Source organism: Gouania willdenowi, chromosome 6, assembly GCF_900634775.1.
Source record: "Gouania willdenowi chromosome 6, fGouWil2.1, whole genome shotgun sequence".
In the NCBI taxonomy this organism is placed as follows: Eukaryota; Metazoa; Chordata; class Actinopteri; order Blenniiformes; family Gobiesocidae; genus Gouania; species Gouania willdenowi.
This window is the reverse complement of record NC_041049.1, coordinates 33,517,534-33,531,928: the sequence shown is the minus strand read 5'-3', so window position 1 is coordinate 33,531,928 and position 14,395 is coordinate 33,517,534.

The following is a 14,395-nucleotide window of genomic DNA, read 5'->3' as shown; positions in this document are numbered from 1 at the left end:
ACCTGGTGGATTAAAAGAGCTGATATCCCTGCAGGAAATTAAAGTGACAAAGATAAAATAATAAAGAGTTAAAGCAAACAAATCCATTTGTATTATTTTATTCCCTCACCCAATGAGAATCAATGAGAGAATCGCTGAAGAATCGAATTGATAAGCAGTTTCGAGAATGAAATTGGAATCGCTAAATTCTTATCAATTCCTGTCTTTATTTAAGAGCATCTTTCACGACCAGCTTGACTGTGTGAGCAATGCAGGGGAAGTGCTGTGGGAGCCAGTCCAGAAGGCCACTGGTGTCTATAGGCTGTACATTATCAACAAACTCTGAGTTACAGCCACTCTTACAGTAGCTGTCATCCAGGCCTGGTATAGCAGTGAAAGCCTTGAACATGTTAGCTGAGTTGCCATGATGATTGCCACTCAACAAAGGCAGATGCTTTTTCTCTGGCTCCCTCCCTCCCTTATCTGCCCCTGCTTGCTGCTTCAGCTTGTGCTGTATTTTTGTCAGAATCTAATAGATCTAATTCTCTATCCAAAAACCAGAAATTTTAGAATTGATCAGCTGGTCTCTTAATACAATCGATCAAATTTTTTTGACAAAATAACGGGCAATGGTGAGTTTGCCTATCCTGCCAGAACTTTTCCAGCCGGATACACGATGGATTCCTGGGATAAGTGGAGGATTGTATGTCTGTCAATCCTTTTCGTTGAGGACGTGGAAGACGTCTACATAACTGGAATTAGGATAGCAGATATGCTGCTGATTAGAGCTGGCAGTTTTCTGATCTATTGCAAAGACCGGATTACTTTGGCAGCTCCTCGTCATTTCTGATGGATGGTGCAGGGCTCTTAACACTCACTCGTGATAAACAAATTCAAAAGTAAGCAGGATGCTACTTTGGAACATCTACGCCGGATGGAATCCAACTTGGAGAAGTTAACAACTCAGCTTTCGAGATAAGGCCACCATATTGGATTTACTGCTTGAGACCGGGCTATTATGAAAAATTATGAGGCGCTGCCTTTGTGGCAACCCACAGCTCTCCCGCTCCTGTACTGCCATGTTATACTGTATGTGGTTGTCTCTAAGCTGAAGCTGCTGATGACTTATTGTACAGTAGAATTGATGATTTCTCCAGTGTGCCTACCCTTGAAGCACGGGCAGGCTAATATGCCACTCCAATAAAGCTTCTCATGTCCCTGCTGGACCAGATGTCATCTGTTAAGCAGATGTCATTAATGTCCTATATCTTGGAAATGATGATGCTGCGTAGGTTGTCCATTTTGGCTAGGCATCTTCCCTTTTGTGTTTAAGTCAAATAAGCCATCCTTGTGCTTCAAAAGAAAGTTATTACGTTTTGCACTGTCAATATTAATATTAATAATGCAATAATTTACCATTGCTAATGTTTACTGTTAACAAAATCCCAAATCTCTTTACATATATAGAAGTGTTCTTGATGGTCACTGATGTGACAGGATGATGGTTGGGTTTGTTGTGTTGTGTCTTAATGATGCAGGCATGCCCAGACAAGCATCACCACCTCATTAGACTCAAGCAGCTTGAGCATTTTTTTCGGTTTGAATTGAGATTATAATTCAGTCAGATAGCAATAACTAAAAGATGACATAGAAACTGCAAACTGTTTTTATCTGCAAAATAAATTTTAAAAAACATTGAAAAATTAACACCAATACATATACTCAAACCAAATTATACCACTTTACCCCCCTTAAATGTAAAAACAAAATATATACACAACATAATGATTTACCACAATGAAAATGATAATAATAATAACAGTAGTAATTTCAAATATCAAACAAAGCAAAGTGAGAATAAATGGTAACAAAATCCTGCATGTGAAGCCTGTCCATGTTCAAAAAGGAGTAGAAGGATGTATAAACGCATATGATCACCCCTTATATCTAGTACTATACTTATTTTCATACAATAATTTTGTTATAATAAACACCTATTTACACTATAAAAAGAAACATACCTAAAGCATTTGTCAAGCCTGAACTACTGGGTTGATGTTCTGGTACCAGACAACAAGAAGCCACTTGCTGCTATTTCCTCTTATAACTTCACCTTTGAAAGTTCAATGGTGTGCCTCCTGTTTGCCTGCATCCTGTTTTATGCATCAAAGAGGAATGCTGATTCAGCAGTTCCTTCAAGGAAAAGAGAACTGTTACAGATTTATATTGTTGAGGTGAATGTTACTCCACAATTGACATGCATGCAATTAGGGTCTGTACTACCAATCTAGAATTTCCACTTATCGCGCTAACTTCCAGGATTTAATCATTGTATGCTTTACTACAATAGTGGCTAACTTCCTACCAGGCTAAATTACCATGGTAATTTAGGCTGAACAGCTAACCTGGTCGGGACCAGATTATGAAGTGGATAAGATCTGAGCGAGTACAAAATCCCTACCTCCTGACCAATCAGTTTTCTTGGAAAATGACCTGCCCATTGTTAAAAGATCCGGGTTGGAGTAGATCTGATGGCTGAAAGAAAGATTATTAATGGATGAATGTAATTCTTTCATTTACCAATGACATCCTTTACCAAAAGTATATATTTACATCTGATGGACAGTCAGCTGTTGATGAATGAATGATCTGTTCATATCACGGATGGACCACCAACTTCCAGGCTCCACCAGCCAGCACTCTTCCTAGGAATGAGGCACCCTGATTATTCATTCTCTCATGTAATCCCTTAAATTAGCGAGTTCATCTCTCGCTTCGTAGTCCAGCTTCTCTCAGACGGAGAATGTTTGGTTAGCTGAAGCCCACTATCCAGGCTTCACTTATCTAGTTTTGCTGTACCCACGGCGTTGACATGACGCAGAGATTGGCCAACAGCACTTCTGCGTCAAGGGAACGCATCGCTATGCAATTGGCCGCCATTCCGCAAGAGGAGCATTAAAAAGTTCTTGTTTATCCTTAGGTCTCATTGTTTTTAATTTATTCCTGGATTATTACGTACCTACCTAACCACGTGTGTATTATTGGACACAGACATGAAAACAACAATTTCAAAATGCGTGCTTTATTATTCAATATTAACATATGACAACATGCAAATGAGGCAGAGTAGCAATAACAACAGAAAACACACACCTTTTGTCTGTAATTGGACTCCGTTTGGCGGTGCTTGACGTGCTGCAGCCATTAAAGGAAATAATCAAACTCTGGCACTTTTTGTCCATCTCGGTTTTCTCTTTGACTCAATCCGCCAAATTTCGCAATGCTTTCAAAAACTTGAAATATGGCGGTGTTGACTGGAAAAGGCAATGCCTGGGGGTGGGGTTTTGGGTGGACCAATCATGGCCCTTACGGACTGCATTGCCTCGACGTGCAGTCAGGATTTTTGGGAGGTAAATGTCAGGTTACAGCGTAGGGGTCTGTTGACATGGAGAGTTACGTGTAGCTACAGCATCGACCTGATGCAGTAACATATATCAGGCTTAAGGCTGTAAATGAAGGTGGTCTCATGTGATTTTCTTTACAAAGACTGGGCCAGCTCAATGGAAATTATGGAACATGGAGTTTTCCTAACACTTGTGAATGTCATTGATAATCAAGAAAAATATAGAGATACCTAATTTAAAAAGGCCTTATTTATTGAAGGAGAATGAGACAGGTTTACAGTGGGGCAAAGAAGTATTTAGTCAGCCACCGATTATGTCCTACTTAAAAAGATGGGAAAGGTCTGTAATTTTCATCATAAGTGCACTTCAACTGTGAAAGACAGAATGTGAAAAAAATCCAGGAAATCATATTGTACTATTTTTAAAAAAAATATTTGTAAATTCTTGTATAGAATAAATAATTGGCACCTACAAACAAGCAATAATTCTGGCTCTCACAGACCTGTTACTTTTTCTTTAAGAAGCTATTTTATCCTCCACTTGTTACCTGTATGAATGGCACCTGGGTTGAACTCGTTATCTGTATAAAAGACACCTAAAAAAAAGACTGGGATGAGCCAGTCTACAATAGGCAAGCAGCTTATTATTACATGTATTAAAAAGTGGAAGAAATACAAGATCACTGACAATCTCCCTCAACCTGGGGCTCCATGCAAGATCTCACCTCTTGAGGTAATAATGATCTTGAGATCATAGTAATCAGCACAGAACTACACGGGGGAAACTGGTCAAGAAATCTGGAACCACAGAAACAAAAGATACGATTAGTAACACACTACGTTGTCATGGATTAAAATCATGCGGTGCCCAAAAAGTCCCCCTGCTTAAGCAGGCACATATCCACGCCCATCTAAAAGTGGCCAGTGGCCATCTGGATGATCCAGAGGAGAATGTCATGTGGTCAGATTAGACCCAAAAAGAACTTCTTGGTATAAACGCCGTGTTCGGAGAGGGAAGAATGCAGAGTTGTATCCCAAGAACACCATTCCCACTGTGAAGCATGGGGGTGAAAACATTGACCCTCATTTATTTCGTACTTTCAGATCTGAACGTACGACGTATTCAACCAAATTCATGCAAACTTTGGTATTAATCAATTCTGACACTTCTACGGAATGTTCTGTACTAAGTGCTGTTTTTCATTTTAATACACAAAAACAAATTTGTTTTAGAAAGTTTACAAAAAATCCTGAAAGTTAAATTTAAGTTTGTGCTTTGTGCTTTGTGAACAATGATTCATAATATTCTTTATTCATTTTACACATTATGATAGCATTCAGTGATGAAAATAATAGGCACAATATTGTTGATTAAGCTCATTTATTGTTTTAATTGATTCAGTCATATACCAAAATCCATTTAAATTGGAAGAACATTGTTTCTCGTGTCAAATATTGCTGTTATTAATTTAGAATACCAACATTACTTAATTACAAAGTCTATAAATAATTAGTGTCAAGTCAATCTCAATTTTTGTGCTGTTCCTGACTTGAGGGAACTGCTCTTTATTGGATGGGGATTCCTGGACTTCACTCAATGAACCAGACCTTCAATTACTTTTCCTTTTTCTTTTTATTTCGTAATTTTTGTGGGTCGGAACATCAGTTCAGGTGAAAAACCTCAAAAAGAAAATAAACAGTACAAAACCAATTAGACAACCATTTGTTGGTTGAAATCAAATTTAGCTTTTCACCCTTTTTAACTAAATTCTTTAACAAAATCAGATTGTTAGTAGTAAGTTAACTTAGTACTTTTATCTCTGCAGTTAACATGGCACTGGAAATAAACATGATAACCCATTAAATTAAACAAGCATCAAACTCAATAATAATCCTTGCATTTGCCAGTAAACAGTAAATAAATTGCTAAACTTTATAAATAAATTAAGAAGAAAAAAATGCATTCAACTTAATTTTTCAATCCAAACAATGTCAATCCGTTTCCTGTCCATTTTAAATGAATTGTCCACCTAACAGAAGTTTTTTATGCTTGTGGTTATGTAGGTGCTTACCAGCTGCCCATCCATTCATAATAAGAGTTTTTGCACAAAGTTTAGTCCCAGCTGAGGAAACAGAACTTTCTTCTCTGAGGCATGCATTGCCATTGCCTCCATGCTCCCACAGTGGCTGGTTTGTGCTTAAAAAGAATCAGGTGTGCACACTCACATGTGGGAGGGGCTTCCACAAGGCCCCTCCCCTGCTTAGCAGGAGGGTGAAAGGCAGCTCACAGGCAGTTTGACAGAACACCTCCCACTCGGTCTTCATGCAGGAACTGCTGGGAAGACCGCACGAATCGACAACTGCAACCTGCCCATTAAAGTCCTTTGTGATGCTCCCCGTTGTCTTCATCCTGTTCCTCGATTGGTAGAAGAACCACCAGCCGCCGGACATCTCTATGTAGAATTGTAGATTGGATGCTCGGTCCGCTTTGGACCACTGGTTTGCGGGCCATGGAAGGTCGGGTTGTCGGGACGCAGGAGCTTTGAACCACCTTCACATGTACATCTCGGACGATGCCTTTTTGATCAGGGTTGACTTTCTCCACCCGTCCAAGTTTGAATTGGCCCCTCATGGCATTCTGATCACAGATCCACACAATATCACCAACAGCAATGTTCCTGTGCAAGGTATGCCACTTGCTTCTCACAAACAGATTAGGGCCCGCCAGCTGACTCCATGACCTCCAGAACTTGTTGACTTGGCACTGCATCTCTCTTAATCTTTTGTAAGAATAATTTGTAAAATCAAAGGTTTGGATATCGCCTCCTGGGGAGGCACGACCCAAGAGTAGCATGTTAGGAGTCACGTATTGTACTACATCTTCACGGCTCTGCACCCTGGCATCAATTGGACGTTCATTGGCGAGGTTGGCGGCAAGCTGTAAGGCAGTTTGAAATTCACTGAAAGTGAGTCCATTCTCTTTGTCTAAGCTTTGGAGTGCCTTTTTGACAACACGGACAGCCGCTTCAGCTGCCCCATTGCGGTGCGGAGAATCTGCCGGCTGGATCTGCCACTCCCAGATGGTGCTATTTTTCGCAGCTGTCTCTTCGAGAGCAGCTTTTTCTTGGTTTAGAAACTGGTAAAGTTCATTTAGAATAGGCTTTGCACCGACGAAATTTGTCCCAGCATCAGACCAGATCTTTCTTGGGTGCCCTCTAATTGCGGTAAACCTCTGGTATGCCATCAGGAAACTCCCTGTTGACATATTGCTCACCAGGTCTGTGTGGATAGCTCTGCTGGCCATACAGCTGAAAACAACACCCCATACTTTCAGTGTAACTCGTTTCCTGACATCGTCTTTGACCAAGTAAGGTCCAAAGAGATCAACTGCAGTGAACTCGAAGGGAGCGGTGGGACTGGATCTTTCATGTGGTAAGTGACCCATTACTTGTTGACATCTTTTTACTTTATACTTTCTGCAAGATACACAGCCTTCAACAACTTTTTTGGCTACTCTCCACCCTTGAACGATCCAGGCTGTCTTCCTCATCTGCAGTAGAGTTGCAGCTATACCCTCGTGACCTTTGCTATGAGCCTCCCGTGCCAGTAATGTTGAGATCCATGCATCCGGTGGTAAGAGTGGGACTGTGACACCATCTTCTTTAAAGGCTTGAATTCTTCCACCGCAGGTTAGCAACCCAGTTTCTGGCTCTCTGTAAACTACCAAGCGGTCAGTTGTGGTGGCAGGGAAGATCACCCCATGCTGTGTTGCAAGGAAAATGTCTCTTAACGCATCTTGCCTTTCTGTGGCAGTGATAACTCCATCCTCCGGGATGGCCTCCCACTTTGGTGTTTTTAGGATTTGGCTGGAGCCTGCAAACTTTTTGGCTGCTCTCCAGACCAAGGCAACAGTCTTTAGAAGACGTGACAGGACACTGAATCGTCTTTCATTCAGTAAGTTCTGCACCGCTACCCCAGCAGGTGGCCGGTGACTTTTCTCTGGTGGGATTGCCTTTGCTTGAGCTCTGGTCAGTACTGCCACAAATGATTTTTTCTGTATCTGATTAACACCTTCTCTGGCAGCTACAGACACATCTTTTGCCGACATAATTGGCCACTCATTTTCAGGGAGACTCAGGAACTTTGGCCCTTTCTGCCACTCTGAATCCTCGGCCAACTCTTTTGGCTCTGCCCCTCGAGTGATGATGTCAGCTATGTTGGCTTGTCCAGGGATCCACCACCAGTCCTGTACTTTTGTGCTACTCTGGATCTCTCCGATCCTGTTTGCAAAGAATGTTTGAAAACCATAACTTTCGCGTTGAATAGCACAAAGGACTGTCTGGCTGTCCACAAAATGGTACCACTGTTTGACTTTGATCTGCGAGTGTTGTTCGAAGTACTTTTTCAGGCGGCTGGCGAAGACAGCACCACACAATTCTGCCTTGACAGTGTCTCCCTTCTGGTTGAGAGGCGTCAATTTTGCTTTTGACTCCACGAGTCTAACTGTGATGCTTCCATTGCAACCCCATCGAAGATATAAGACAGCACCATAGGAAGACTCACTGCCGTCTGAGAAGGTTACCGCAAGCGGCTCAGTTATGGCCCCAAGTGGTGTCAGGGCTCTGGTGAACTTGATTTGTCCTAATTGGACATATTCTTCAAACAAATTGATAGCGCATCTGCGGAGCTCGTCTGACAGGGGGAGGTCCCAAGTGTCTTTGGCAAAGCAGTTCTTTGGCTTTGCCTCCTGAAAAGCCCTTCTGACCAAAATTGCTCCCTTTTGCTTTGCAGGTGTCATCAAGCCAATTGGATCATAAAGTCCAGCAACTTGGCTGAGCAGTTCCCGCCTGTTCAGTGGGTCTGGTGTCTGATCTCTTACTTCCTTCAGCAAAAGGTCTTGCCCAAGTCTCATTTTCTTCTTCCGCTTTGAGAAGTTGATTTTCACCATGACATGTAGCTTGTCTTCACCCACTGTGTAGCCCAGACCAAGTGCTTTATTATCCTCGTCCTTCAGCTGATTTGGCAGGACAACTATTTTTGGCAAAACTTTTCTACTTTCCCCTTTACTTTGGCTTGAGAAGACCCAGGGTTTTAGGGTGAACCCACCAGCTTTCAGAATCAGCTCCACATTTTGTGTGATGGTCTTGAGCTTCTCCAGATCATTGTGGGACGTCAAAATGTCATCCACATAGCTGTGTTCTTGTAATACTTTCCTCTCATCTAGCAGGTGGCTGAACTGAGGTAGGTTTGCAGTTTCTCTCATGGCGAGTTGGGCTATACAACCTGCTGGCTTATCTCCGATGTTGACTCTGGTGATAGCAAACTCCTCCAACTCTTCATCCTTCGAGTCACGCCATAGGAATCTGTGCAAATGGACTTCTTTCTCCTCAAGCCATACAGAGTTGTACATTTTACTGATGTCTCCTAGGGCAGCGTAGGAGCCTTGGCGAAACTTTAGGAGGACTACTCTGATTAGGTTCAGGACATCTGGACCTTTTAGCAGATGATCATTAAGACTCTGACCTTGGTATTTCTGACTGCTATTCCAGACAAGTCTGACCGGAGTTGTAACAGAGTGTGGGTTGGGAGCGATGAGGTGGCTTATGTACCAAAGAGGTCCAGTCCAAGTAAGTAGCTCTTCTCTGGACAGTTTCTTTGCTGCACGACGGTCAACCATTTCATGTATTTGAACAGTATAAGCTGCCTTCCATAGTGGTTCTTTGGCAAGCTTTCTTTCTGTTCTGAGGAAGGTTGCCTCCACTCCTCTTCTATTGTTTGGCAGAGTGGATGGATCATCGAGCCATGGATAGCTTGCATGCCAATGGGGATTTTCACTGTGTTCATCAGCACTGATATAGGTCAAACCACTCTTTACGACCTCCAATTCCCGCTCTTCTGCTAGGGTCATGTCCTTACCACCAGGTTGGCAGTTTCCACACCGACAACCGCCACATTTTGGATTGCAGGCAGCGCCGATACTATCCCACTTCCACCAGTTAAGGAAGTCTTGAGCAGTGGTTGTAGCGTATGAGTGCTTGATAGTAGGTGAGGAGTGGGTAAGTTCTTTGTAGTTTACAGCTGCTGTCCTCATTGATCTTGCAAAGTGGGTTTGCGATGCATGAGCTGAAATGGTGGTTTGTTCAGAAAGCTCAGGATGGCTGCCAGCAACTGTTTTCCCAAGTGGGCCGTCCCATAGCACAAGGTCTCCCACCATGCTCACCCTCTGAGGAGCCAGTCTACCTTCCTTGTGACTAATTAGAAGGTCTACTTCTTTTGGTCTTTGTAATTCAAAGAGGGGGATATCTGGGAAAAACTTCTGGAGTTGCTTGGCTGTGACAGGATGGTGGATGTCTGCGATATCATCAAGTCCATAGCAGACTAGCTGGTGGGAGTTATAGGTCGATTTGTCATTACGGACACGGATCTTTAGGAGGTATCGCATTGTTTTTACTGTGACCTCCATACCTCCAACTCCATGGACAACAAGAGTAATGGCTTCGCTTCTCAACTTTAAGCGCTTTGCCGCTTTGTGTGTGATGTAGTTGGTGTCTGACGCAAGGTCAATTAGGGTTCCAACCTTTTGACCTGCATTTGCAGTGACCTCAAGCAGCATCATGATTACTGGCCATTCTGCTATACCGTATTCTTCCAGGAGATTTCGTCGACTGGAGATCTGTACATTTCTTGATGCAGTGTTAGAAAAGACGTGTCGACACTGTTGGGCAAGTTCAGGAGGAAGTTTTTGAACAAATTCTTCTTGAGCTTCTGTATAACTCTTCCGGTTGTTGCCTCCTCCCACTGTTCCATGTTTAGCCTTCTCCCGATTTGGACATAGATAGATGTGATGCCCAGAACTTCCCTTGCAGCTTGGATCTTTGCAGATGAACTCAGTCTTGGAACAGCCATCACAATCTGAATGAACTTCAAGGCATCTTTTGCATCCTCCAAGCTTTCTCACTGCATCCTTCTTTTCAGACAGCTTTAGCACGCGGAATTTTCTGCAGAAGTAGAGCTTTCTTCTATGCCCTCCTTCTCCACAGACCACACATCCCAATGATTGGCTGCTGGCTTGGTTTGAGGCCCTGGTTCGGGCTTGTCTTTGTTCGGGCCTAGACTTGGGTGGCTCGTCACTTAACTGATCCAGCTGTTCATAAATGACTTCCTGGCTCTTAAGGAAAGTGAGGAGATAGTCAAACCTTCGTGCTTGAGTTAGGGCATTGCCTTTTTCTGCTGCATGAAGAAGCCACTCCTTCTTTAGCACATCAGGGAGCTTACTTTCAATAGACCTGATGACAAGTGGATTTTTTATTGCACCAACTTCATCAAGGTCACTCAGGTCTGAGAGGGCTTTCTCAACTGTCTGTATGAGCTCAATTATTTTCTTTGGTTGATGAGATCTAATAACCGGGGTACTTTGGATTTCTTCCACAATCTCAATAGCAATACTTGTTTTATTACCAAAACGGTTTTCCATGACACGAAATATGTCATCTGCGGTGTTGTGACTTGAGAGGCGAAGATCTTTTATAACTTTTTCATCAATGCTGTCGATGAGCTGGAATTTCTTTATTTCTCTTGACCCCGATGGTTCACCTTGAGCTTGGAGTGACTCCCAGTCCCTCCTCCAGCGATAGAACTCACGTCTAACTCCAGTAAATTTGGGCAGGGATGCTGGTTTTAGTCTGATGATTGGGGTTGAGTAGTTGACCAAAGATGCATCCATCAATCTTGATGACTCTTTTCTGGCCTTTGCTCGAATGAAGTCTGCCTTCCTTGATGTGAGCTTGGGGAGGATAACCTCAAGTTTTCTGATTCGACCATGAAACTCCTTATGCTCTGCAGGGGGCGCCCAGCATTTCCACTTTATTTGTGACTTCTTTGCAGTCTCCACCATGCTCTTGAGATGCTCAACCATGAAATCAAAGGCTTCTTTGTCTTCACTGGGTTCAATGGTCATCACACGTTCTGCCTCGGTCTCTGCTGTCTGCACTGCCAGCGTCAGCTCATCTTCTCCATAGTTGGCCCACAATGTACTCTGAATTAAGTCTTTCAGCTCTTTTAGTTTCTTTTCACACTCAGTTGCAGTTTTCTCTAAGTCGGCTTTTTGCGCCTCATCTAGCGCTTCTTCGTTCCGCTCAGATTCATTTTCTGCCATGTACTGGGCTTCGACATCATCATTAGCTTCAATGACTTTGTTTGTCTCTAGTGTGAGTTTTGTGAAACTGTCTTTGAGCTCCTCCTCGGACATCAAAGTGTGCATTCTGGTCATATTATTTGCCAATCGGGAGAATTGACGTTTTGCAGATGTTCGGCTGGCTTTTAGTTGCTGCAAATTTATAGAGGCTGCCATTTTAGGTCTCACTGCTCTCAGGCCAGTACTTGAAGTTTTCTTCCCTCTGGACCTTGCAGATTCACCACAACTTATTCTGGTTCTTATCCAGTATTTACTGGTTTTTCACTGTCAAGTCAATCTCAATTTTTGTGCTGTTCCTGACTTGAGGGAACTGCTCTTTATTGGATGGGGATTCCTGGACTTCACTCAATGAACCAGACCTTCAATTACTTTTCCTTTTTCTTTTTATTTCGTAATTTTTGTGGGTCGGAACATCAGTTCAGGTGAAAAACCTCAAAAAGAAAATAAACAGTACAAAACCAATTAGACAACCATTTGTTGGTTGAAATCAAATTTAGCTTTTCACCCTTTTTAACTAAATTCTTTAACAAAATCAGATTGTTAGTAGTAAGTTAACTTAGTACTTTTATCTCTGCAGTTAACATGGCACTGGAAATAAACATGATAACCCATTAAATTAAACAAGCATCAAACTCAATAATAATCCTTGCATTTGCCAGTAAACAGTAAATAAATTGCTAAACTTTATAAATAAATTAAGAAGAAAAAAATGCATTCAACTTAATTTTTCAATCCAAACAATGTCAATCCGTTTCCTGTCCATTTTAAATGAATTGTCCACCTAACAGAAGTTTTTTATGCTTGTGGTTATGTAGGTGCTTACCAGCTGCCCATCCATTCATAATAAGAGTTTTTGCACAAAGTTTAGTCCCAGCTGAGGAAACAGAACTTTCTTCTCTGAGGCATGCATTGCCATTGCCTCCATGCTCCCACAGTGGCTGGTTTGTGCTTAAAAAGAATCAGGTGTGCACACTCACATGTGGGAGGGGCTTCCACAAGGCCCCTCCCCTGCTTAGCAGGAGGGTGAAAGGCAGCTCACAGGCAGTTTGACAGAACAATTAGATTGTTTTTTAACCGAGTCCCACCACTAGTAATAAGATATGTGCATTAGAGTGCTGTTGTAACATCAGACAACTGATTCTCAAAAAAGTCATTGGTAAAATACTGATCAAAAGCATTTTACTGCAAAACAAACAAACAACAACAACAACAACAACAAAACCATAGGGAATCGAAACAATATTCACTACAATTCACTACGTTACATTTATTACCTTTTACTGCTAGTAATGCAGGCTGAATGTATCATCCGTTTGATTTTAAATGAGCTGTTTCGTGATTTTAAAAAGCATTTAAACTCCTTTCTTTTATATATATATATATATATATATATATATATATATATATATATATATATATATATATATATATATATATATAAACTATTGCATTATTATTTCCAAACCAGTGATGATCAGATTAAGTTATCCAAATCACTGTAAGTTATCTATGTAATTTTCCTCACATATGCGACAAATCACATTTTCAACATGAGGACAACTCAAGTGTGACATACATATTTTTTTTTAAGTATCAACGTTAAGTGAAGTCAAGAAATATTGTTTTTATGAAACTGTTTTTTCCCATGTAATAGTTCATCAATAGCTACTTTGTTGATGTTACTGTTAAAAATGTAATTCCAACTAGTGAATATAGTGTATAGCTTGATTTAGGGGCGTCTGCGGTTCGGTTCAGTGGTAGAGTGGGTCGTCAATAACCGAAGGGTTGGGGGTTGAATCCCGCTCTAGTCATTGTGTCCTTGGGCAATGAATGTGTGAATGTGGTGTGTGAGTGAGTGTTGGTGGTGGTCGGAGGGACCGATGGCGCACTGTGACAGCCTCGCTTCTGTCAGTCTGCCTCAGGGCAGCTGTGGCTACAATAGTAGCTTACCACCACTGTGTGTGGAGTGAAAGAATAATGCACATCAATGTAAAGTGCATTGAGTGTCTATGATAAAGCGATATATAAAATCTAATGCATTATATAGGCAACACCAGTTGCCACAGAATTAAGTGATCAGTAAGTAAGTTTCTTTTAAAGGACTAAACAGTTGTCAGATTACTTTGCCATATTAAAATAAAAATCGAAGCACTACAAGATTAAAGTCCTAATATTTAGAGAATAGAGTCGTAATCTTATGAGAATAATGCTGTATCTTTAAAAACACGTAAATTCAGAATTTCCTGTAGAAGTGAACACTATTAACACCAATAGACCTTTAAAAACCAACCACTTCCAGCCAGTTCTTCCCCCACCAAAGAGGCTATGCTCCAAATCAGTCTGGTTCTTTTGCGGAACAAAGTCGCTTTTAAATCCCTAAACTGATAACAGTGTAGTGATGCTGGGCCAAAAGGTTCAGTATTTTGTCATGTGTGAAACCTAAAGAGAAGTATCATCTCATTACATGTAGTAAGACCCTGTCTGTATTTCTATTTTATTCTAATAAAATTACGACTTTATTGTCAATATTGTGACTTTAATTTCGAGATCAACGTTGTAATATTATTTCAATCTAATAAATTACGACTTTTTTTTTTTTATTATTAAGATACGACTTTATTCTCATAAAATTACAACTTTATCATCATAAAATCGGGACTTATTCTCGAAATATTACAACTTTAATCTTGAAATATTATTATTTTTAATCTAATAAATTAAGATACAACTTTATTCTCAAAATAGGTCGACTTTAAACTCGTAGTGCCCAGATTTTTTTATTTTTATTTTAATGTGGTACGTTTTGAAGACGGATATTT